This window comes from Rhamphochromis longiceps, linkage group LG3, assembly GCF_057381845.1.
Source record: "Rhamphochromis longiceps isolate RC_006_pf linkage group LG3, R_longiceps_female_GT1.1, whole genome shotgun sequence".
Lineage (NCBI taxonomy): Eukaryota > Metazoa > Chordata > Actinopteri > Cichliformes > Cichlidae > Rhamphochromis > Rhamphochromis longiceps.
In genome coordinates this window covers 45,237,430-45,262,339 of record NC_140559.1, presented here as the reverse complement: position 1 = coordinate 45,262,339, position 24,910 = coordinate 45,237,430, and the positions used below count along the sequence as shown (strand labels likewise).

At 45.3% G+C, this 24,910-nt stretch overlaps 1 long non-coding RNA gene across 1 annotated transcript in view; it reads right to left on the bottom strand.

The window, feature by feature from the left end:
- Positions 1-18,315: 18,315 nt before the first annotated feature.
- Positions 18,316-24,910, bottom strand: part of LOC146674989 (uncharacterized) — a 132,874-nt gene continuing 126,279 nt past the window's right edge. The window contains exons 4-5 of the long non-coding RNA XR_014909792.1: positions 18,553-18,704; positions 18,316-18,470 (exon numbers count right to left, since the gene is read on the bottom strand). This is a non-coding gene — a long non-coding RNA (uncharacterized LOC146674989). The remainder of the gene's footprint in view (positions 18,471-18,552; positions 18,705-24,910) is intronic.

Sequence of the window (24,910 nt, the reverse complement as noted above, 5' to 3'; positions counted from 1 at the left end):
GATCCAGCCTTGTTTCATCTTCAAAGTTCTCACTGATGGAAGGAGGTTTTGGCTCAAAATCTCCCGATACATGGCCCCATTCATTCTGTCCTTAACACGGATCAGTCGTCCTGTCCCCTTGGCAGAAAAACAGCCCCATAGCATGATGTTTCCACCCCCATGCTTCACATGACATTCTCCCAATCCTCTGCTGTATCATCCATGTGCTCTCTGGCAAACTTCAGACGGGCCTGGACATGCACTGGCTTCAGCAGCGGAACACGTCTGGCACTGCGGGATTTGATTCCCTGCCGTTGTAGTGTGTTACTGATGGTGACCTTTGTTACTTTGGTCCCAGCTCTCTGCAGGTCATTCACCAGGTCCCCCCGTGTGGTTCTGGGATCTTTGCTCACCGTTCTCATGATCATTTTGACCCCACGGGATGAGATCTTGCGTGGAGCCCCAGATCGTGGGAGATTATCAGTGGTCTTGTATCTCTTCCATTTTCTGATGATTGCTCCCACAGTTGATTTTTTTCACACCAAGCTGCTTGCCTATTGTAGATTCACTCTTCCCAGTCTGGTGCAGGTCTACAATACTTTTCCTGGTGTCCTTCGAAAGCTCTTTGGTCTTGGCCATGGCGGAGTTTGGAGTCTGACTGTTTGAGGCTGTGGACAGGTGTCTTTTATACAGATGATGAGTTCAAACAGGTGCCATTCATACAGGTAACGAGTGGGGGACAGAAAAGCTTCTTACAGAAGACGTTACAGGTCTGTGAGAGCCAGAGATTTTCCTTGTTTGAGGTGACCAAATACTTATTTTCCACCCTAATTTACGAATAAATTCTTTACAAATCCTACCATGTGAATTCATGGATTTTTTTTTTCACATTCTGTCTCTCACAGTTGAAGTGTACCTCTGGTGCAAATTACTGACCTCTGTCATCATTTTAGGTGGGGGAACTTGCACAATCGGTGGCTGACTAAATACTTTTTTGCCCCACTGTAGTAGAGATACAATCTCATCGTTTTTACCTTTCTGTAAATGGACAGGTACTTTGAATTGAGCTGTCAAGCCACTTTCGACTACAGGTCTCATTCAGGCACGCATACATTCATATAATACTCATCACTGTGTGGTTTGCGGGATGTAGCAAGCTGGCTTAGAAGGTGCTACAGAGGGTCACTAAGTAGGCCCGGGAAATCATTGTGATCCCACTATCTGCTATCAGTGACATCTTCAAAGTCCACTGCCTAAACAGCGTGCCTACATGGCTACCAACATCATCCACCCTGCACACCACCTCTTCAAACTCTTGCCATTCAGAATGAGATACAGAGCAACTTCAGCAGAACAGCTTTTTTATTGTGTCTGTGTGTATATGTATTTATATGGTGTTTAAACTGCATATATACAAATCTATCTATATATCTATCTACCAACTGATCTTGTTGTGATGCTGTGACAGTGGCACGGTGACAATAAAGTCTCACGTCTCATGTCTACCACCTGAGCCGCTTTGAATTCATTCGCAATTGATAACATTATTGCTGATATTTATCCTGGATCAAAGTCTGACCAACTGGCGAGATCTGGCGAGATCTGAGGATTACCATCCTCAGATCTCACATTTTGATGTACATGTTAGGCGTGTCATCCCACCTTCCTGTCTGCTATCATTTTACGGGGGGTATGATTATGATTTTTAAAAAATCTGCGACAGAAGCTCAAGTTCACCTTTGGATCCCAATCAGAAAGGACAGGCGGCATGGTGAGAGTGCTAAAGCGGCAGAGATAAATGAGCTCATATCCATGCAAGTGACCTGTGATTACATATAAAAACCCTTAGCATCAGACCATCGTCTGCATCACGGACAGTCGCTTAAATCACTTCTGAAAAGGAGTTGCAATTTCCTCTGGTCCTCGTCTTTGCGTTTGCTTATTCTTCATGCGCCCTCTACTACACGAGCTTAGATACTTCACATTCATTCACATTCTTTATATTCTACATTCAATAAATGCTCATACACCTTGATTCCCCTTGGCAAAGTGTTTTGTTTTCCTTTATAGAGAACTGATGAGACCTTTTCAAGGTGAGGCCGATTAGCATTTCTTTGTATAGTGGCAAAAAGAGCAAAAGGAGATGAAGATGGTAATAGAGTGCACTCATCCAATCCTGAATCCCCATCTATAGATCACATAAGGTATTAATATTACCTCACGCAAAATAAGAAAGGCAGTTGTACCCGTAAGTTGACACACACACACAAATTTTTTTTTTGCTCTCTTACGAAGCGGCGAACGCTCTGCAAGGGCCTGTGGATCATAGCCAAGAAGCTGGTTAGGTGTTGGAACTACAATGCTTACCCTCAGCTAAATGTAGTGTTACAATCATTAACTGTTGTTCAGTGATTGAAATTTCACAGGATGCTGAATCCTTTGAAGCTGAAGTTCAGTGTGAGATAGCGGATGAAGCTTTGATCCCTACCACTCCAGCTTTGCATAAAAATATCAACCAAGATGAGAAAAAATGGAACAAGAAGGAAATTATCAGGAAGGCAGTGGAAAAAAAAACAGCACAAAGGATGCCTTTAGAAAAAAAAATTGATTAGTCAACATAATCTCAAAATAACATCAATGCCTAGTGCGTTGTGATGCTCTAAGTGCATTATCGACTGTGGGGAAATGTGCTCTGCTACACTATTTGATGTGTGAAGCTTGTTGTGAGCCTGCAAAACATGAAGTTGGAGGCACAACACTAGTTATTCTTTTATTTCTTGCATTCTTATTACATCTCCTTTGCCCCTTTACAGCTTCTTTTCATAAACCCTACTACACCCCAACACCCCAACCTATGTCTGAAAGTTTCTTGTTGTTTCAAAGACACCGGCTGCAATAAATATTGGGTTGCATCCTCAAAGGGTTTTAAAAGCCAAAGAGAAAAGGTCTGGCTCTTTCATGTGGCATTTAGTAAGTGTACAGAGAAAGGGAAAGGTGTGAGAGAGCATGCACGGGTATTGATGGTGACAGAGTAGATACGCCCGCCTCTCCATGCTCCATGAAGCAGGATTCAAATGGTCAGGCCCCCCCTCTTGAGTGCCTCCATGCTCTGGCCTCTCGATGTGTCTCCTTAAATGTAACGGATTATTGAACGGGCCGCTGTTTGATGTGAAACGCTAGCTTCCCTTGTAAAACGCCTCCAAAATGCCAGAAATTTGGGCTTAAACATAAATTAAATCTCTTTTCTGGAAATATTTTCAGCCCCTTTTACTTTTCGCTGTAAAAAAACACAGTCTGGTGTAGCAATGTGTGAATATTGCACGCCTGAGAAATTATTTTTTAAAGTCTGTGTGTGTTGTAATCTAAATTATTATCTTCCCCAGTGTTTGATGATGTTGCTGCAAGGTTTGTGAGATGGCACTATAAATAGCCTTAGAATAGAATAGTTGTGTGCAATGGCAACTACAGTAATGCTAATGCTTTTAGCATTCCATTTGCTGAAGACCAAAGGAGCAGGTAGCTGTAGTGATACGCAAATATATGATTAAACCAGTGTAAAACCAGCTTAAGCTAGATTTACAGGTGACAATGGCTTGTGCACATGTGCGTATGACTGTTTTGTCTTTGAATTTTCATGCATCCTATCCCAGTATGTTAAATGTTAAAATACACCTATTCTGCATTCCACTGCTGTATAAAAGGGCGGGTGAAAACCTGGCAGGTGTTTAGTCTTCAAAAACAATTAGGTGGGTGATATATGCTAAACTAACGCGATCGCTAGGACCCAAGGTTTCTCAGCAGAATGTTGCATTGCAACCAGATGATCAATTTTGCTCACTTCATTTGTCTGTGCATTCAGCTCCGATTAGCTCCTACTGAGAAAATGATAAAAAGTGCTTGTATGTGAAGGCAGAGGAATATAAAGTAGTCGTTAATGACACATTATGCTGAGGAAAAGCCCCTGCCTAAAACTGCATCTTTGATGTTGTTTTCCTTGAAGTCAACAGTTTGTTAAAGCACGAGGTGAATGTTGGATAGTAGCAAAAACAATTGCCCTTGTACGTACAAGTTAACACTTTTGGAAGTCCGCTAATCGTGTTGTAATTGGTGACATTGTGCACACAGCATGAGAATACACAGCAGAATGCATCATCCCTGTGTTGCATGGCAACAACTGAGCCCAGGTAGCAGGTGTGAGCATTATTTTATTCAGGAAGTTTGTGTAGCCCCGTGCTGGCATCCATAATGGAGCCAATCCTTCAGGGCTGCATGCGGATCTCCAAGCAGCTTGAGCCCTGAACGCTGAGGTGTGTTCGCTAACACGGGGGTTTCATTAACCCCCATGTTAGCGAACAGTTATAATGTTGGCAGCTGCCAGATGGGAACTGGGATGGTAGGATGGTTCACGTCATCACATAATGTGGCAGGTGTTGTGTGGGGAAAATCCTCGGCGCTTAATGTTATTGTTATGACCGGGGGGGGGATCCTGGGATTGACAGAACAGGGCACGAGCAACGAATGCCCCTTGGGGGAAGGCTCGGGATACATTTTTCAGCAGTGCTGACAATACTTATGGAGTTGCAGTTTATTAGTGATCATTTCTTCCTGTGTTGCCTGTGGTACCCAACTATTGCTTTGAGATTCATCATGCTTCAGTAGGACATTTATGAAAATCGGGTCTTTGTAATATCTTCTGATAGCACCCAAAGCCATTTTAACACACAAATATGGTGACATCACCTGAAAAAGGAGCGTGCAAGAATGTGACTGTCCATTGTGGGAGGGACCTTCAGGCTCACAAGTGCATAATATGTCTGATGTGCAGTTGCCTAACGTGAAGAAATATGAAGTGGATTATCTTCTGCTAGGTGTTACTTTTGAATCTGAGGCACCAACTGTGCACTTGGTCGTCTCTGCTTTCATGGTTTTATTGGGTTGTGCTAATGTTGCCAAATACAGTGCTGTGAAAAAGTATTTACTGTCTTCCTGATTTCTTAGATTTCTTTTTTGTTTTTCACATATTTGTCACATTTACATATTTCAGATGACGAAACACATTTTAATATTAGACAAAAACAATCTTAGTGAATATAAAATGCAGTTTTAAACGATGATTTCATTTAATAAGGTGAAACAAGTAATTCAAACTTACCTGGTGTTCAAAAGTAATTGCTCCTAAACCCAATAATTGTTTGTGCCATCCAAGGCTATACAAACTAAAGTCTTTCACTTCACCACACTAGTTTGCAGAATTGTTTTAATTCAGTCACACTGGATGGTTTTCCAGCATGAACAGCCTGTTTAATGTCAAGCCAAAGTAACTCAATCACGTTTAAATCCAGATTTTGACTAGGCCACTCCAACACCCTTTTTTTTTTTTTTTTCCAAAGCCATTCAGAGGTGGACTTGCTTGTCTATTTCGGGTCATCGTCTTGCCTTATAACTCAAGTGCTCTTGAGCATGAGGGCATGAACCGATGGCAGGAAAAACTGCTTCAGGATGTTCTGGTAGAGAACAGAATTCATGGATACTGGTCCAGGTCCTGCCATACATGTACATACAAGTTGACAATATGTTTAATTGTAGTAACATTTTTCATTGGAAATAAAATGGTCTGATATTTATGAACTACTTTCCTAAACTAACTGGGCACTCAAATAACCTTTTACTACAAGGCTCACGCACGTTATCAGGGCAAGGTTTGAACTCATCAAGATAATTTTTTGGCAAATGTGAGACGAGTCTTTGAGTTCTTTTTGGTCAGCAGTGGTTTTCATTTTGATTTTTTCCCCATAGATGTCATTTTTGCCCAGTCCCTTTCTTATTGTTGTATCATGAACTCTGACCTTAAGTGAGACAGGCAAGGCCTGCAGCTGTTTAGATGTTGTTCTGGCTTCTTTTTCACCTCCTCGATGCTGTTTTGGAGTAAATTTGGTTGGCCAGCCACTTCTAGGAAGGTTCACCACTGTTCCAAGTTATCCCCATTTGTTCACCGTGGTTCATTGCAGTCCCAGAGCCTTAGCAATGGCTTTGTAGCCCATTTCAGATTGAAAGGTGTCGAATACTTGGTTTCTCAGCTGTTTCTTGTTGTGGCATGATGTCTTGCTTTTTGAGATCTTTTAGCCTTCTTCACGTTGTCAGACAGGTTCTACAGAGTGATTTCTTGATTAAACACGTCTGGTAGTAACCAGGCCTGGGTGTGGCTAGTTAAACTGAACTCCAAAAAATGTTGTTACTCACGGTCAATTCATCATTTACATGGAGCGGAGGGTGGGTGGGATTACTACATAGAGCTAAGTAGGTTTGAATAGCTTTTTTCTTATTTAATGATGACTTAATTTCATGATAATTTCATCACCATTCACTGAAAACTGTATTTTTGTACTTAGTTGGATTATCTTTAGAATAGAATAGAATTCAACTTTGTCATTGCACATGTCACAAGTACAAGGCAACAAACTGCAGTTTGAATCCATCCAGAAAGTGCTTTAGCAATAATATAGATATAATACAAAATACGGATCTATTATAGGTATGTTACATGTATGTACATGTATGAAGGTATGTTATGAATATGCTATAACTATAAGTATGTACAGGCTATAAACAGGATATAAATATGGTTAAAAATGTGAAAACTATACAGATTGTAGATACACAGTTGTGAGAATTAATAAACTGTTAGAAACAGTTGTAGAACTATAATTATTGTATTGTAAAGAATGATTCAGTATGATAGACTAAATATATCTGTTACGGTTGGAAGGAGGACTCAAGCGCAGGACTCCGGTACTGATGCTTACAAGAAGAGTTTATTTACAAGTCACCAGGTGTATACAAGAATGTGCAGGGGGGTGTTATATACAGCTGAGTGGGGGAAGAAGGGGTCTCCAGGGAAGTCCAAGGGAAAGCATACGTTCTTCAGAATATCCACTCACACGATCACAGGTTCACACTCCAACACTGCCACACGGGAAACACACGGGGAAAAATCCAAGAGGTTGCGTGGTAGACAACGATCCAGCGACGAACAGCAGTCACCTCCTGGCTTAAATGCTGCTCCCCTTAATGAGACACCTGGGTCTCATCTCCCGAGCGTGGGCCAAGGGCATGAACCCACAGTGAGTTCCGCCCCGGCGAGAGAGAAGAGGAAGAGAAACAGAGAGGGCTGATCAGCGTGCAGCTGATCCGCCTGGCCGTGACAGTACCCCCCCCCCCCCCCTGACGGGAGCCTCCCGGCGACCCCCAGGCTTGTCAGGGTGAGCCGCATGGAACGCCCGCACCATACCCCGATCCAAGAGGGCCGCCCGCGGGATCCAAGAACGCTCCTCCATCCCGTAGCCCTCCCAATCCACGAGATACTGCAGACCGCGCCCCCGGCGCCGGACATCCATGATCCGCGAAACGGCGAAAGCCGGGCGGCCATCAATGACCCGGGCGGGCGGAGGGGGTCCGGAAGGAGGGCACAGAGGACTAGAGAGACACGGCTTCACTTGCGACACGTGGAAGGAGTTATGGATCCTCATATTCCGGGGCAGGCGAAGGCGGACAGAGACAGGGTTAATCACAGAGTCGACCTCAAAGGGACCGATGAAAGTGGGAGACAGTTTCCTGGATTCAGACCTGAGCGGGACGAATCTGGTAGACAGCCAAACCCTTTGTCCAGGTGTGTAGGTGGGAGCAGGGGTCCGGTGGCGATCCGCCAGGCGCTTATTGCGTTCCACCGTGCGGAGAAGGGAGGCCCGAGTCGCCCTCCAGGCGCGCCGACACCTCCGAAGACGCTGTTGGACAGAGGGAACAAAGTGCTCACCCTCGACAGCTGGGAAGAGTGGCGGTTGATAGCCCAAGGACGCCTCGAAAGGGGACACACCGGTGGCAGAGGAGGTAAGGCTGTTATGAGCATACTCAATCCATGACAGTTGCTCGCTCCAAGTTGACTGGTTAGTGGAGACCAGGCACCGGAGAGCTGCTTCGAGCTCCTGGTTGGCACGCTCCGTTTGGCCATTCGTCTGCGGGTGGAAACCAGAGGAGAGACTGACCTGAGCTCCGAGGGCACTGCAGAACTCCTTCCATACACGCGACGTGAACTGCGGTCCTCTGTCTGACACAATGTCCGTGGGGATGCCATGGAGGCGAAACACGTGGTCAGCTAGCAGCCGGGCGGTCTCTAGAGCAGTGGGGAGCTTAGGGAGGGCGACAAAATGAGCAGCTTTGGAGAAGCGGTCCACAATGGTGAGAATCACAGAGTTACCTGACGAGACGGGCAGACCAGTGATGAAGTCAACAGCGATGTGCGACCAAGGGCGGCTCGGAGTCGGCAGAGGGTAAAGGAGGCCAGAGGGTGGTTGATGGACGCTCTTGTTTTGAGCGCAGGTCGAGCATGCGGAAATATACTCGCGGACGTCTTTGGCAAGGGAAGGCCACCAGGCGAAACGTTGGAGGAAGGTAATAGTGCGGTGGACCCCCGGGTGGCAGGTGAATCTGGCAGTATGAGCCCAATGTAACACTCGTGACCTTACTGAGGAGGGGACGAAGAGCAACCCTGGAGGGCCCGTTCCGGGGTCCGGTTCTGTCCGCTGAGCCTCTCGAATAGCCGACTCGATCTCCCAGGTCAGGGCCCCGACTACACAGGTGGGCGGTAGAATGGGAGAGTCCCGAGTTGCGTCTTCGGAGGCGGCGAATTGGCATGAGAGGGCGTCTGGCTTGACATTACGGGAACCGGGTCTGTAAGTGATCGTAAACTGGAATCTAGTGAAAAACAGGGCCCACCTGGCTTGCCTGGCGTTGAGGCGTTTTGCCGATCGAATGTACTCCAAGTTCTTGTGATCGGTCCAGACCACAAACGGCTGGGCAGCACCCTCTAACCAATGGCGCCACTCCTCCAGGGCTAGCTTGACGGCAAGTAGCTCTCGATCTCCCACATCATAGTTGCTCTCTGCAGAGGTGAGACGGCGTGAAAAGTAGGCACAGGGATGCAGCTTACCTCCTTGCTGCTGGGAAAGCACCGCCCCCACTCCAGCGTCCGAGGCATCCACCTCCACAACGAACTGCCGGTCGAGATCGGGTTGGACGAGAATGGGCGCCGAGGCAAAACGGTCCTTCAGATGGGCAAACGCACGTTGAGCCAGCTCATCCCAGCAGAAGGGAACCTTGGGAGAAGTAAGACGGGTCAGAGGCAGGACCAGTTTACTATAGTTGCGAACAAAGCGCCGATAAAAGTTCGCGAACCCCAGAAAGCTTTGAAGCTGTCTACGGTCGGAAGGGGTCGGCCAGGCAACAACGGCTTGAACCTTTGCGGGATCAGTCTTGAGGTTACCCCGATCGATGACGTGGCCCAGGAAGGAAACAGTTGAGACATGAAACTCACACTTCTCCCCTTTAACAAAGAGACGATTTTCGAGGAGACGCTGAAGCACTTGCCTGACATGGCGTCGGTGGTCGGCGACAGACTGGGAGAAGATGAGGATGTCATCCAAGTAAATGAAAACGAAATGGTCGATGAAATCTCGGAGCACGTCATTCACGAGAGCCTGAAACACAGCTGGAGCATTGGTGAGACCAAAAGGCATCACAAGATATTCGAAATGGCCCAGGTGAGTATTGAAAGCCGTCTTCCACTCGTCTCCCTCCCTAATCCTCACCAGATGGTAGGCGTTGCGCAGGTCCAACTTTGTGAAGATGGTGGCACCCTGAAGAAGCTCGAACACGGAACTCAGCAGAGGGAGGGGATACTTGTTTTTAACTGTGATGGCGTTGAGGCCGCGATAGTCAATACAGGGCCGTAAACTTTTATCTTTTTTGGTGACAAAAAAGAAACCAGCAGCAACAGGTGAGGACGAGGGGCGAATGAGACCAGCGGCAAGTGACTCATTGATGTAATTTTCCATGCTTTCCCGCTCCGGTCGAGACAGGCTATACAACCTACTGGTCGGAAGCGGCGCGCCTGGGAGGAGGTCAATCCCACAATCGTACGGCCGGTGAGGGGGAAGAGAGCGTGCCTTATCTTTACAAAACACTTGCGCCAGGTCGTGATAGTCAGACGGTATGGAGGACAGATCAGGCGGTTCTGAAATAGTTTTATTGGGTGGTAGGTTCATGGCGGGGGTGGCGGCTTTTAAACAGGACATGTGACACTCCTCCCCCCACCCCGAAATACTCTTTTTCCTCCAATCAATCACAGGGTTATATTGACATAGCCAGGGATAGCCCAAGACTAGTGGTGTGAGTGGGGCCTTAAAGACGTACAACTGTATGGTTTCAACATGATTGCCGGAAAGAGACAGGGAAATCGGTTCTGTGACATGAGTAATGTCTGGAAGACGCTGGCCACTAAGGGCTGTGACTTGGAGTGAATGAGACAGAGGCTCCGTGCTAAAACCTAACTTCAGTGCCAGCGAGGCATCAATAAAATTCTGTTCTGCCCCGGAATCGATCAGAGCGTCGAGAGAATGAGTCCTGAGACGAACCGTTAGCTTAGCCGCAATCATGAGACGAGGAGGAGACTGAGAACATGAGACCTCGCCCACCCGTACACTCCTCACTACCGGCGGGCGCTGTCTTTTAGCCGCGCCTGGCAATCCATGGCAATATGGCCCTTGCGGCCACAATAATAGCACTCACCGGCCCTCCAGCGACGATACCGCTCCTCGGGCGACAGACTGGAGCGGCCCAGTTGCATGGGCTGTTCACTTTCTTCCGTGCTGTCCAACGAGTGACTGCCGCTAGGCGCGCCCCCACCTGACGTCTCCATGCGCCCCGGGGGCCTCTGGGAAATGTAGTTTCCGATTCCCCAACGCGCCCGTAGGTGCTCATCCAACTTCACACACAGCGTAATCACATCAGACAAGGTCTTAGGAACATCTCTCATCATCAGTTCTCTCTTTAACTCATCACAAACATTATTCAGGAGAGTACTTATCAATGCCGACTGCCCCCAGCCAGTCTCTTCGGCCAAGGTCCAGAATTCGACCGAAAAATCCGCCATACTCCGCCTCCCCTGCTTCAAATTTAACAGTCTGTGGGCAGCCGCCTCCGCTCCGGTGCCTCTTTCAAAAACACTCTTAAATTTGGTGAGGAAGTCCTCATAAGAAATGTCCGGGGCTGTTCTCAAAACAGCTTGCGCCCAGTTTAATGCGTGCCCGCGTAATAGTTGAACCATAAAGGCGATTTTGGCCCCATCTGTCTCATATGTTCTTCGTAACTGACGGAATTGTAGTGTGATCTGAGTCAAAAATCCACCACATTTATCGAACTCACCCGAGAAAGGCTCCGGCGCTGGTAACGATCGCTCCGGTGGTTCTGTGGGGGCCGGCGTGGGGGAAACAGGCGGAGCGGCTGCAGAGGGACTGGGAGCCGATAGCTGAGGAGAAACAGACGGAGGGGGTGAGGGTGGGCTTACCGACGGTAGACGTTGAGCGAGGGCTTGAGTGAGTGCGGCCAGTTGTTGATTTATGTGCCGAAGCATGTGTTCGTGGCGTTCCAGAATTGCCTCCGGGGTGAGGACGGGTTGCTGGGTGGGGTTTGAGTCCGCTGAGTCCATGATGGCTGGATCGTTATTGTTACGGTTGGAAGGAGGACTCAAGCGCAGGACTCCGGTACTGATGCTTACAAGAAGAGTTTATTTACAAGTCACCAGGTGTATACAAGAATGTGCAGGGGGGTGTTATATACAGCTGAGTGGGGGAAGAAGGGGTCTCCAGGGAAGTCCAAGGGAAAGCATACGTTCTTCAGAATATCCACTCACACGATCACAGGTTCACACTCCAACACTGCCACACGGGAAACACACGGGGAAAAATCCAAGAGGTTGCGTGGTAGACAACGATCCAGCGACGAACAGCAGTCACCTCCTGGCTTAAATGCTGCTCCCCTTAATGAGACACCTGGGTCTCATCTCCCGAGGGCGTGGGCCAAGGGCATGAACCCACAGTGAGTTCCGCCCCGGCGAGAGAGAAGAGGAAGAGAAACAGAGAGGGCTGATCAGCGTGCAGCTGATCCGCCTGGCCGTGACAATATCAGTGTATTTGTTCATGAAGAATGGTTTCTACAGTAGTTTTATAAAGTGCTAGTGGTTGTAAGTGGTGGTTCAGTCCATGTTAGTAATGTGTGTATGAGGGTACAGTTGTCTGATATTAGAATTTATTTGATGATCTAAAACATTTATGGGACAAATATGCAACAAAAATGAGCTATAAAGTGGCAAATACTTTTTTACGCAGTTGTTTCTATAGTGTATAATAAATGCCCTGACTCAACAATGCAGAAGGCATTTTAACACTATGGGAAGTTTAAAAATGTCTAGCAGCTATTGGGTAACTACGGGAAAATCCCAACCCTCCTTCTCAAGTCTGTCCTTTCAGTGTGTTTCCTTAAGTAGATACTTATGCAACGGTTCATGTTCCATTGCAGGGATTGTGCAAATACAGGAACACTAGAGTTCATCTCTGGTGACTGAGAGAAGAGCAGATCTGCAAAAACACTCACCATGTTTTGGTTATCATCCCCCTCATTTGCATAAATGTCCCTATCTGCCCACATCAGCTCTCAGCATTTGATGGCATGGCAACGCATTCACTGTCACTGAGCAGAGGACCAAACCTTCATTTTCACCACAATGAAAATCCAGGGTCAAATGTTTCTCCTGTATTTGGTGGATGAAGACATAGAATGTAAGAGCATGATTGGGACAGACTTTTTTAACAGTTGGGTAGAAGCAATGATTCAGAAGTAGGCAAAATATTATGAAGGCAATGATCTTGGTTCTACACATCCACTAGAGTAAACTGTATGAAATTTTAGATGGTGGCCTTGGCTACAGGGGCTCTGATCATGCTGTGCCCACAAGCTCCCACACTTTGTGCATACATTTCAGACTTTTCTTTCTTTTCTGACTGCTAGTCTTTCTCCAGGATTAGTCTATTAGTCTTTGGCAGTAGTCAGGAAAAATAGCACATGGGGGTGTTTGTTAGCCAGCTGGGAGGTCGTCCTCAGTGATGGTGGGCATATCTATGCACAGGCTGCATAGCTAAAAAGATGATGAGATAGGGGTGCAGTGGCCCCATCAGTCCAGCACTGATGATTTCTGGCAATCTATGCATGCCAAGAGAGCCTTCAAAGCCAAACTTGGTGGCTACAGAACACTGTAAATATTGCAGAGACTTACTGCATTCACAGACAAAGCCATTATTTTTCTCTAGTTGTCTTGCTGTCTCTGTGAATTTTGTACATCAGTTGGTGAAAGAAACTGAACTCTAAGTGCGGACAGGTTTCACTGCTCCCATTTTGTTGTTGAGCTGCCCACATATACATTTCTTCATTTGGATCTGTAATGAATTTAAATGTGAGTGATTTAACCTGGAAAGCCTTATATAATAATAACTTCTTCACACAAAAATCACTGGCAAAAACAAGCCCATTCATTTGATTTTCCCAGACCGTTCTCCACCTAAGTTATTTGAGATCTCAACTGTTCATCAGTTTGGTTCTTAGACATATCAAGTGTACTCCAAATTTAAGCCTCTGTGTTGACACATTTGAACTGTTGCATGTATGAGTTAGATATAGCTGCCTCATTCTCCGGTACTGTCAATATTTACACAGAACATAGTGGACAGTGTTCATCTTAGACCCTGTAGAGATTAATTTCCCAGAGGAAATTAGCTACTAATGCACAGTAGTGTACATTCCCAATATATGATGAAATGAATTTCCTAGCCTCCATCAGTATTTCCAGAGGAAAAGTATATTTTATGGGTGTGCCAATTATAATATATTCTGAATTATTGAATAGGTTTCTTAAGGGAGATGGGGACTTATTGCAATTTATTGCTGGACCTGCCATTACGTTGAGTAATGCACATGGCATTTGCATTTCCTAGTGCATTTTGACAAACATGTTTCATCCAGTTTGGTTAGCACGAACTGGGCCTTTATAGTGCCTTATGGGCAGAAAGCAGCCTTATGGACTCTGTTTACAGCATGATGATGATGAAGAGTTGATCAATTCTAAATAAATAAAGAATTGAATTGAATTGAGTATCATATGAGTCTGTCAAACTAAATGCACTAAGTGGACTTACAGGCTCAACCTGTCTGTGTTTATGTGTGTGTGACACATAAATTATTGCACTAGACATAGTGGTAGGGACAGAGCTGGGGAGTCAGGAGTCTGTTGTGTTTTAGTATTTGGGTGCATAATGTCTTGAAAAAAATATATAATTACGCAGGACTGTACTTTTTACTTACTAGCTTATTCAGGACCTCACAGTTGTGGTTAGAAGTTCACATACATTCATCTTGGGCATGAATGTCATGGTAACTTTCGGCTCTTAAGGATTTCTTGGAATTTTTCTTTTACTGGGTGGAATGATTGTACAGCACACAACTTTAACGACTATAAAAAACAGGAAGCGGTGTACTAGTCTGGAATTATTTTGAATTTTCTTTACGCCACATAGGGTTAAAAAGATAAAGGCTTTAATAGCTTCACCTGTCTGTGTTTATGTGTGTGTGACACATAAACCCTCTACTAATATTTGGTTTGGTTTCATTATAATATGCCCCTTTAAAAACTTGCAGATCTACCAGATGCTTTTTTTAGCCATCAACAAGCATAACTCAGGGCGGGTATTCAACCACTCCTTGGGAGAATTGGTAGAGTTCATTTAAAATGGTTGGTTTTCTGTGCATGGACCAAGTGTAGTCCACAATAGGGCTGAGGCTGGGACTTTGGGAAGGCCATTCCAGAAGCTTGTAATGTCTGCTCGCAATATGTGCAGCAGATATGTGGTGTAAATAGCCTAAATGGGCATAAAATAGACTGTTTATAGTGTGTTTTCTGAGGATATGCTCCTGTCTAAGCAGTGACAGCACAGATCAATCCTGCTGAAGATACTTAATCTCTCATCGCTTTCCCGAGTTCCAATTTGTCAACAGTTCCCATGTGCACCCTGAACACAGCTTTTGTCCATATTTGCTGATGTCTCTTGTGAATGGGACCTTCCAGACATATGAAAGGATTTTCAGTTTTTTTTCTCTGAATCTTCCTGCCATCTGCTCTCCACCCTCAACCAAGATGCTTCTACTGGAACCCTCCACCCTTTAAAGCTCAGTATACAGCCTGCTGCAGTCCTTCATCAGTGCTTCATATCGTCTTTGGTTTTCAGAACATTTTTTAAATCATTTGTAAACTTATGTATTTTATGAATACTGCATATTGTAACTGGAGACCTTAGGATTTTATTGGTTGGGACCTACAATTCTCTTGCAACCAATGATGATACATTGCAGATTGCAGCTTTACCTTGGAAAGACGACTGAGAATGACAGTCACAATGTTCAGCAGAGCTCTGAAGAGAATATTCTAGTTTTATTCATGAATGAGAAGACAAATAAGGAGAAATAAAAAGCACAAACGAGATGGAAGATTACTAAAGGGACAACTTTCCTATTCTGCCTTTTCTTTAAAAAAAAGTTGCAGCTATAAGTATGACTATTCAGCCACAGTGCAAGAGTCCTTGATCAACCAATGTGTGAATGTGACATTTATGTCTGGAGACACCTTTTTTCATATTGAAAATGTGTCATTTCTTTTCAGAGATGACTGCAGAGAACATCAAAGAACGCAGTTTAAGCGTGTACATGTTTCTTTGAGGTATCCGTCTCAGGGAGATAACTGTTAATGAGAGGAAAAATTGTAAGAATTGGATCCACATTGCAAATCTGGCAGTTGAAAACACAGAAAATGCATAAATAATTGGTACCCTTACACAAATGCATCAGCTGGGAAATTCAGTGACATTAATCAAACAAAGTCAGTGCAGAATCTTGATCCACAATCTCAAACTGTAGTCTGACACTGTGCAACCTTGCGTGACTGAATTGTAAAAGCTGCCTTGACGCGTCTGTACAGATGCTGGAATTAAAGATATTGAAGTGGGTAATACAAAACATAAATATGAATACTGTACAATTTCTTGGCTTTTAGTGGCGATAAACTGTCTGCCACTTTGTTCTGATAATTAGTGTTAAAAATAATGGTTAGTTTAATCCTGCTTAATACTGTATGACACTGGCAGACAAATTGGTATTTAGCACACTCACGATCAAGCACAATCTTTAAATCCTGTATTAAAATTTCAGAAAATATTGATGGATTGTATCTTAAATAGCAAAGAAGCTCTGTTTGCATTAAAAGCCTGGGTATCCATATGCTCACTCACTTAGCTGTAATGAATGTGGAGTCCTTCTGGGTAGCTGGGGTCTGACCACTGTGCACCCATCAACCTACAGTATGTAAATGTGGCTTTTTATTAATGCAAGGACAGCGGCTTCCCACCAGTGGCTGCCGATGTGTTGATGAGGGCGGGATCTCCTTTGTGACAATGCTGATTACTTCAGCGACTGCTATAATGTGTGCTGCATGCACTGTCAACACTACTCATTTTTTCTTACTTGACCTTAAAGGTTGAGCAGAACTAGAAGTAAAGCACTGTGGTTGCATGATTCTGTTAGCGAGTTACAATATTGTTCAAAAGTCTTAAGCCACTCCTTTCTTTAAACATGTACAAACATAAATAGATGTAGTCTTTTATGTTGCAGTCTATAAAGCTGTATATTCTTATGTTTCTGTGTAGGTGCTCAGTCATCCAGGTCATTGTGATCTAAGGAGCTTGGAATGAAAAGCAGAGCACTTTGTGATTGTTATCAGTGACAACTGATCAATGGCAATGAGTACCATTCACAGAGAGTTGACGAATGGCTGCAATCATAGCGTTGTAAAATGGTGAAAGATGTACCCTTAGGCCCCCTCATCGATTCAGAGATGGTTGGTCCTGCTCTTTTTGACTTCTTCCATGTACAAGATAGCCACAGTGAGTGAAACTGGGGAACCCATGGCACACCCATGTTTCTGCCTGTAGTACTGACCCTTGCATGTGAAATAGGTGGAATGAAGACAGTTCCACACAGACACAGTTCAGTGCTGAGAGTGGTCCTGTTGCTGAGGTTGGGGTCATCCTGTAATCTCTCACCAACTACTTCCACTGCTTCATTGACTGAAACACAAGTGAAGTGTAACATCATATGAGACCATTGTTGCATCTGCCTCCATAATGACATTTCTTACTTTCTCAACAAAATCCAAAGTGTTCTGGATGTGGTTTTCAGAGCTGCCTACCAAAATTACGATGATCTCGCAAAACAAACTCGGAAAAGTTGAATTCCAACAATGGCGGCAGCTACTTAGTTGTAATATTACTCTTTCTGGGTCACAAAATAGACTTTTAAGATATTTTGAGGCGTGAATGTAGTTGTGTAAACGTCAAATATGTGCTCGGTTTACAAGACATCACATATTTGCAAAAGTGCTGCGACGTTTTCGGAGATCTGACACCCACCATGTCGAAGCTAACGGGAGGTCGAGACGTACTACAACCGGGAGGAACACCGCTCTCCCGGCACATCGTGCCTCGACCTCCCGGTCGGCTTCGAGCTGGCGACCTCCGAAGAATGCGGCTAAAAGTCTTGCGAGATCTCGCAAAAGTCCAGCTTAATTTTTTTTTCTCCCATGTCACTTGCGGGACTCCGTAGGTTCAGGATTGAAGGCAGAAACTTAGAGCTGATCATACAGACAATTGGTCTTAAAGGTTTATGTATCTTTGGTAAACCATACAGACTTGGTGTAGTTTCCCCTGGGTATAGCCTGTTGTATGATTTTCGGTCAATAGCATTGTCTTGTTCTAACTGTTACAGACATTCTGTCACCCTCTTTCTGTAACCAGTTTCTGGGTTTCTCCCAGTAAAACTTTTCTCCTACTGAAAATTCTACATCCAGATGAACAGAATCAACTTTTTGGAATTTCCTTACCTGGGTGATTGAGCATGCAGCAAGACACTACCTGGGTTTTATTTCAGGGGCAATGTTTTCCCATGATAGTCTTTTCTGGACATTCAAAGCTCTTCTGTGGATATTGGATGCCTTTTGTTCTGTTTTCTATCAAGATGATCCCACGATACTTAAACAATGTTGAGGTCATGACTGATGAACGGTCATGTTCCACTATGGAAGGCTTTTACTGCATTGAGTGTGGAATCACAAATGGTGAAAAATAAAGTCATGGTCATGATGATAATCTAAACCAGTAATTTTGGATGCATTACTCCATTAGACCTGTTGCCACCAAATGAAAGTTAATTCCTTCTGCAATTTGGCATATCGTGGCCTTTTCTTCTCATTTCCCTTCCTTAAGAATGGCTTATTTATAGTCACTCTTCCACTCCATGTCAAGATATGCTAAGTTTTCAACATAACTCTTTATGAATCTGTCATGCGCCAAGGCGAGGATCCAGAAGCAGACTTAAGTGCTAGCAGGAAAAGACACTTTATTATAAATAACAAAAGGCGACCTGGGAAAACCAGAGGAGCAAACAAGGAACAGAAAAACCCGGGGAAACAAATGACGCGGGGAAGCCGGAATCAGGACCGTGGGAGGCTGCAACAGAAAGGGGAGAAAATTACTAGTAAGCCGGGAAGCAGGGGAGCACAACAAGGCAGGATAGGAGTAGTAGGCTTACGATCGGAGTGGGACTGTGGGGCTCGGGAGGGAAGTGTGAAAGTCCGTGAGGCGGGAGTCCGTGGAGTTAGTGACGAGGCCAGATGATGCACCGAGTTATGTAATCGAGCAGGAGGACAGGCAGGAGGCAGACACTGGACACCGGATTGAAATCTTAAACAAAAGAAGGCAGATTTAAGGTTTAAGTAGCTCTTCCAGTAATCACCCCGATGGAAAGCAGGTGATGGCCCAGCCCGGGGGTGTGGCTACCCAAGCATCACACACACACAGACTCCACAGACACAGGACCATGGACCATGACAGTATCACTTTGTTGATGAAAACATACTATTTAATTCCAGTCAAACTTTCTTATTTGTTACAATTTTCATAGATTCAACTAATGAAATAAGAACTGTTCATTTGATAGTTGCTAGTAACAAAGTGTCTAAAGATACAATTTAAAATGGCTTCTTTGCTAAGCTGCCTGTTATATGTACACACAACACAGGCTCATCCCTTGAATTAGGTGCCTGTTTTGTGCTTGAAAGATTCAAGGGTTAGTGTTAAGTTCCTTAGCAAACAAAGAAAAAAAATCATTCCCGTGAAAATAGACAGATTTAAGGACTGGACCAATGTGTAAAGAAAAATGTTGTTAGACCTTCAGAAAAAGAAAGTCTGGCTCATTGGAAGCAAAATATAAAGAAATGCAGTCTGACTCACAACATTTACACAGTAGTATATGTAGTGAAGTTAAAGTCTAGCAGACTTTCAAATTTCTACTTGTAAGAGCAGACCAGTTCATAACAAATAATCTATCTGGCATCTATTGTTGCCAGGTCTACTTTAAGGTTAGTAAACATGTAAATAATAAAAGAAGATATGAATCCTGGTCAAAGGATTTTGCCATTGTTATTGCCTGTATGTCTTTACACTATCAACTGCAAATGGTTCCTCTTTTGAAATTCGATTAATAAATGCACAGCTAAATCCTCTGCATCCATTTATAGAAGTCCCGTTGGCTCATTGTTATGATCTCATTGAGCCAGGAAACTGACACTGTCTTTTTCAAGTTTAAACTGACACCTGGGGCCACCCACAGCTTCTCCAGATTCTCTGACAGCAAGACAACGGGTGACAGCTTGGAAAGGGAGTCTGTCCATACGTGGCTTTGATTGCGTGGCCAGTGGAATAATCGTGTGGCTCAATCAGCTCCTGTTCCAGAAACATTATTGGTAATTTCAAATTCCATTTCACTCTTTCAAATGAATGCACTTTTTTTTTCCCAGCACATGGTGATTCAGGATTCTTTTCTCATTTTCCACAGTGGGGATGGACTTTTGATCCTTCGTTTCATCCTGCTTTTATTTCTGACCTCGGGAATACCAAAAAAAAGGGGGGGGGGGGGGGGGGGGGGGGAAGGAATGCATCATCTTAAGATCTTAATGTGAACATTTAAGAAGTTAAGAATAAGCCGATTCCAAATCGACAGGAAGGGTGAGGAACAAAGAAGTATGAAACTGTTGAAAGTTGAACTGCTTTGTTTATTTCAAACGCTCTGCTCTCTCGCTGGCAGGGATTTCTCAATGTGATCTTAATCTCTTTATTATCTTTGAAGGCATTTCACCTATAGGACCTTGTGAATAAGCCTAATCTAAGGGGGGGAAAGCAAAATATTGGGTTCTGGCTGTGACTGATAAAAACATGCTTTTTTTCTTGCTGTGTTCCTTTCTCCCTTTTGAGGACAAACGGGCTCCTTTTAAGCTGCTAAAGAGCACAAACCTTTAATCATAAGGCAAGGTGACCGCACATTCCGGTTATCACGCTCTTTCAGCATGTTCACATAGACACACACTCAGATATGTACACTACAAAAGCGCGGACGGTCACCCACACACATCTACATACGTCTGTGCATACACAAGTTTGAATCTGTCCGTTACAACACTTTATTCCTTCATCCTCTTTATATAAACAGAGAATCATACAAGGACCTACAGTATGATAATATATTTCTTCAAGCACATTGAAATTCTGTAGATGTCAGTTCAATATTTCCCTTTCCTCCTACTTGCAGCATTTCAAAAGATTGTACCCAACTTCAGGAAAGGAAGGAAATTGCTTTTAAGACGAGCTTTGGAGCTGAACATAAACATAGTGGTGACTGGGTCCATTTTTTTCCTCTTTCTTTCTCTCTTTTTTAAAATTTTGCCTGTTCAGCATATTTCTTTGACGCTGCATTTGGTCATTTATCAATAGCCCATCAATTTAAAAAGTAAAACACGCTTATGATCTGTTGATGTTTAAACTTTTTACTGATGTCCTCAGGCTGTGAAATCCCCCTAATAAGCCCACAACAGAGAGAGGCTAGTGAACCGATGGGTCAGTGGAGAGGTAATAAAAAAATAAATAATGGAGCTAATCAAAACCACTGTGCCTCTATGCCTCAAGCACCTTGGACAACACAGGGCCTAACGAGACGGTCATCGTGAAGAATGTTGTGCAGGCACACTGTGTACTGTAGGAACATTCCTGCATCCTATGTGACAGCTGAGAGTGCAGATATGCAACCCCAAGCCTGCGTATTGGAACATGAAAGGTTTTATCAGTAATGTGGTCACCACACAGGACATTTTGGGAAACAAAAATGAAAAATATGACAAAGCAGTTTATGCACAGAATCAGGACTGTCAGCATATAAATTACTGAGATATTTTTGTGTCACTGACACCACACATAGGAGGACGCTGACGGGATGAAATACACATATCAATTTAAGTGTTCTACAGGGAGTGCAAAATTATTAGGCAAGTTGTATTTTTGAGGGATAATTTTATTATTGAACAACAACCATGTTCTCAATGAACCCAAAAAACTCATTAATATCAAAGCTGAATGTTTGTGGAAGTAGTTTTTAGTTTGTTTTTAGTTTTAGCTATTTTAGGGGGATATCTGTGTGTGCAGGTGACTATTACTGTGCATAATTATTAGGCAACTTAACAAAAAACAAATATATACCCATTTCAATTATTTATTTTTACCAGTGAAACCAATATAACAGCTCCACATTCACAAATATACATTTCTGACATTCAAAAACCAAACAAAAACAAATCAGCGACCAATATAGCCACCTTTCTTTGCAAGGACACTCAAAAGCCTGCCATCCATGGATTCTGTCAGTGTTTTGATCTGTTCACCATCAACATTGCGTGCAGCAGCAACCACAGCCTCCCAGACACTGTTCAGAGAGGTGTACTGTTTTCCCTCCTTGTAAATCTCACATCTGATGATGGACCACAGGTTCTCAATGGGGTTCAGATCAGGTGAACAAGGAGGCCATGTCATTAGTTTTTCTTCTTTTATACCCTTTCTTGCCAGCCACGCTGTGGAGTACTTGGACGCGTGTGATGGAGCATTGTCCTGCATGAAAATCATGTTTTTCTTTTTTTTTTTTTTTTTTTTTTTTTTTAAATGACATCAGAAACAGCAGTATGCGACATTATGTGATGGCAGAGCTTCAGTTCATCCTTTGTCATTTTTTTTTTTTTTTTTTTTTTTTTAATAAATAGGACAGGGGGAATGAATGAGAGAAAGAGGGGGAGAGAAAGAAAGAAAACCAAAGGGGAGAAGAGACGGTGAGAAGGGGGGGGAAGAGAGAGAAAAAAAAAAAAGAACTCCTGGGTCACCTGTATGGAGAAAAAAAAAAAAACAAACAAAAAAAACAAACAGAGGAGACAGCAAACAACAAAGAGTAACATAATAATAGAGAAAACAAAGCACCATCACAATAAACTAGCTAGTCATAGATATCAATATTTACTAAATAATAAACAATATTGTGCAGCACGCAAGATAGACAGCGCACAGTGTGCTTTGAGGCAGCAGCCAAGAAAGCTTTAGTCCGCGTCTGTGAATACCCATGTGTGCATACCTGTGTGGATCAGCATGCTTGCATTCCAAAGGTTTCTCCATGTAATGATCTGCTAGGGAGTGTGGGGGGACCACAGCCCCGTCCTCCAGGGTGTGAAGCGGGTATGGAGGAGATCAAAACTCTAGACATCCAGAGGCCCCCAGAACACAAGAGACCATGGAAGACCAACAGAGGGGCAGCCGCGCCACTGTTCCAGTAAGAGCTGAGGAGAGTCCCAGATGAGGGCTCGCCCAGCAGCCGCGGAGCAGAAGTCAGGGGGAGTTGCAGTGACGCGCCCGTGAGCTCCGCCGGCCCCCAGCTGTGCCTGAGTGACCGAGCCCCAGGCCGAGAGGCCGGGGGCACCCCACCTCCAAAGGGGCCCGAGCGAGCCCCAGGCCCCAGGCCCCGACAAGCGGCCGCCAAGGAGTGAGCCGGTGTGTACCCGGACGCCCACCCCCAGACACAAAGAACCACCAACACACCGACACCTGAGGGAGTCCGCCACAGGCAGGGGAAGTGGTGGTGGGTGGAGATAGGCCTCCAAACCTTGGAGGGCCTGAGGTGTCCCCAGAGAGGTGGCGTCTGATACCCAACCTGACATATAGACACAGACATACAGGCACACACAGACACAAACATCCATTCCCACCCTCATGCTCTCATATGCACTCACTCCACACTCAACCAACGTGGAGACAGACATAAAGAGACGCTGTACACACAATCACACTCCCCAAGCGTACTCTACGAACCGGGTCTAGGTACCCTTGCCCCTGGAGGGGGGAATTGCACCCAGACCCAGGTGGTGTTACCCTTTTCCCTGCGGTGGGGAGAGGCAGACCACCCCGACTCCGCAGCAGCAGGGAGGCCCCACACCCCAGACCGCAGTCGGACGGCCAACTCCTCCTACTAGCCCTCCCGCTCCAGCAGGCCGCAGAGAATGGGGGTGGGAGAAGACTCCAAACCTCCCTCCACCCGCTCATTGTAGTGTTGATGCATATGTGTTCTAAGGTGCAATTAAAACCCAGGAGGGCATGGAGCTACCTGCCAAGGAGCAGCAGGTAAGCGCATAGTCCCTCCTGCTAGCCCTCAATGACTAAGTGTATTTAAAATTGAGAGGTGGGCAACGACGTCAGGGGTGAGGTATACACCCTGATGGTGATTTGGACTCCGTGATTGTGCCCACCCCCAAGATCCTATATGTATGTGTAATGAGAGTGTGAATAATGTGAATGTCTAAGTTGTGGGATAAAATTGAGGCAGAGGCAGCCAGAAGGGGACGGGGGGGGGGGGGGGGGGTAGCCTCCTCTGCACCCTGGTGACATACCCCCACTCCAAGGCCCTGCATGTGTGGGTGGTTGTGGAGGAGCGGGAAGAGGGAGGCAGCTGGAGATGGGGAGGGAAGGAAGGGAGGGGCAGGTAACCCCTCCCTGGGGCCAGCTCCCCCGCTGACCCCAGTAGGCACTCCCACCCTCCGCGACCCGCCAGGGAAGGGGGGCCCAGGCCCATCAGACCGGGGCCCAGTGCAGTAGCGCCCCCCGGCTCCACAGAGCCCTGGACAGTCCACCCAACCCCACCACAGAGAAAACTGCACCCACCCCACCATCCACACATCTTCCAGACTACATAAGACGGTAAACGCCCAGGCTGAGATCTTCCTCCACCTCTCCTGTATCTCCCCCTCCTGCAGAGAGTTCCTGAAGAGAAGAAAGCTCCTGCAAGATGTGACCATCCCCCCCACCAGTTGAAGAGCCCCCCAGGCGGCTCGACGCACCGGCGGCACCCAATCATGTTTTTCTTGAAGGATGCAGACTTCTTCCTGTACCACTGCTTGAAGAAGGTGTCTTCCAGAAACTGGCAGTAGGACTGGGAGTTGAGCTTGACTCCATCCTCAACCCGAAAAGGCCCCACAAGCTCATCTTTGATGATACCAGCCCAAACCAGTACTCCACCTCCACCTTGCTGGCGTCTGAGTCGGACTGGAGCTCTCTGCCCTTTACCAATCCAGCCACGGGCCCATCCATCTGGCCCATCAAGACTCACTCTCATTTCATCAGTCCATAAAACCTTAGAAAAACCAGTCTTGAGATATTTCTTGGCCCAGTCTTGACGTTTCAGCTTGTGTGTCTTGTTCAGTGGTGGTCGTCTTTCAGCCTTTCTTACCTCGGCCATGTCTCTGAGTATTGCACACCTTGTGCTTTTGGGCACTCCAGTGATGTTGCAGCTCTGAAATATGGCCAAACTGGTGGCAAGTGGCATCTTGGCAGCTGCACGCTTGACTTTTCTCAGTTCATGGGCAGTTATTTTGCGCCTTGGTTTTTCCACACGCTTCTTGCGACCCTGTTGACTATTTTGAATGAAACGCTTGATTGTTCGATGATCACGCTTCAGAAGCAATTTTGAGACTGCTGCATCCCTCTGCAAGATATCTCACTATTTTTGACTTTTCTGAGCCTGTCAAGTCCTT